The sequence below is a fragment of the Octopus bimaculoides genome, chromosome 11, assembly GCF_001194135.2.
Source record: "Octopus bimaculoides isolate UCB-OBI-ISO-001 chromosome 11, ASM119413v2, whole genome shotgun sequence".
Classification (NCBI taxonomy): Eukaryota; Metazoa; Mollusca; class Cephalopoda; order Octopoda; family Octopodidae; genus Octopus; species Octopus bimaculoides.
The window spans coordinates 77563115-77565248 of NC_068991.1; the positions used below are offsets into that span (position 1 = coordinate 77563115).

General features: G+C 37.8%; 1 long non-coding RNA gene across 2 annotated transcripts in view; it reads left to right on the forward strand.

Moving 5' to 3' along the window:
• The window catches only part of LOC106867980 (uncharacterized), a 637828-nt gene that overhangs the window by 588367 nt on the left and 47327 nt on the right, over positions 1–2134 (forward strand). The gene's annotated exons all lie outside the window — the stretch shown is intronic.

Here is a 2134-nt window from a genome sequence, read left to right on the forward strand (position 1 = left end):
ATATATATATATATATATATATATATATATATATATATATATACATATATATGTGTATGTATATATATATTTATATATATTATTATTATTATTATTATTATTATTATCTTATCTTCCCATATTGGCCTGGAGAATCTTGGTTATGTGAATTTGGATACATTGCATGTTGAATTGTCAATGCAAATGGTTTGCATCGCTTGATGCCCACCTTAACTGAGATAAGTTACCTGTAAAGAGAAACATCATCACGTGACTGTAGACACCATCATCATCCTTATCATTATCATCGTTTAACAACTCGCTCTCCATGCTGGTATGGGTTTGACAGTTTTACATGGAGCTGGCCAACCAGAGAGCTGTCCAGACTCCAACTGTCTATTGTGACATGGTTTCTACGGTTGGATGCCCTTCCTATTGCCAACCACTTAAAAGAGTGTTCTGGGTGCTTTTTACGTGCCACTGGAACTGGTGCATTGATGCATCACTGGCACAGGTGCTTTTTAAGTGGCACCGGCACCTGAAAGGAGAAGCCTGTCTGTGTGGAAGACAGCGGTTTTACTTAGCTTGACGTGTCTTATCAAGTACAGCAAACACCACATCTCCTGGTCCCTTATCAATTCCTCAGTGAAGCCCAATGTCAGAAGATCTTTTCTAACCACTTCGTCCCACATTTTCCTGGCTCAGCCCCTTCCACAGGTCTCCTCCAGAATTAGTTCTCAACACTTCTTTACACAGCTCACCTCATCCATATCCATCACATGACCAAGCCAGCACAGTCTTCTGTCTTGCACACAACATCTGATGCCTCTTATACCTAAAATCATTTCCACTCACGCATGCACACTCACATTACACATCCTGCAGGACAGGTTGGCTTCATTTATTTCAAGCCTTTGCAAATCCTCTGCAGGGGTACTCTGTCATATTTGACCTGGGAGCTAAACAACATATGCAAACAACATATCCCAGATTCTGGTCACATACTCTGCTAGAAATAGCAGTCAAATCTTTTGAAAATATGCTACTGTCTTCGAAAAAAAGATAGGAAAGATACTATTATGGATATTATAGTGTGAGAAAAACTATGGTAGAAAGACAGGATGGTCACAGTTAGAATGCTTTTGATTAGGCTAATCTGGAGTGAGACCCCCCCCCCCAGGACCGATAATCCCAAACTAAATTATTTCTTTCTAAAACAGTTGAATCTTAAAGTTACTTTCAGCAGAGTCTAGATACAGAGATAGTAAAGGTGTGATTAAAATGAAAATAACGATTGCTAAACAAAGATGATGGCTGAGAAAAAGTGGGACGTGGTTGGGTGTGTCATGGATACTTAGCAACAAAGAAGTGTTCAAGCATCTTTGGCCTGCAGCTCTGCCAAACAGAACAGTTGCCATGACACCAAGCAGTGAAGCTGGGAATGAGCAGCTTTGGCAAGCAACCCCTATTGTAGGCCATATCTACCACATGTTAAACTAACAACAACAACAACAACATTTCCTATGGAGTAAAGGACAAGGAAAACGAAATTGAAAATTAAAAATAAGCAAAGTTTTCTGAAAATGCTGCCTTTTTCTCAAATTACTTGCAACAGTAGACACTCTGTGTAATCTCGATTGATTGTAAATCTACAGAGCTTCATTGTGACAGTGATTGACGACTTTGGAATCGTGTGTGTGTGTGTTTGCAAATTAATGCACCAACTTTCTGGCTAATAGATTCTTGTTCATATTCAATTGCTATGACATTCACTCGATACCTTTGTGAGATGAAGAAAATAAACAGATGCAAGCAAAGCAAAGTAACATCCATGCAGACCCAAACAAATAATATATCTCTAATCTAAAGAAGACTATTGTCTACAGAGGAACATTTCTCGAGCGTAAGGAAACAGTTTCACTTCTAAACATCTAAGATTGAAATAATAGAATAAAAAAAAAAACAGAGAAGAAAAGTAAAAGAAATCAGAAAAAGGTGTTCTGAAACAAGACACTAGGATTACTTTAATATAATTAAAAAAAAATCCTTCCTATAAGAGTGACAAAGGGAGGTGTGTAAAACTGCTGTATCAGAAGAATTCTACCATTGTCAGAAAGTGACTAAATAGAAAGCAATCAACTGGAAATTTGGTGGG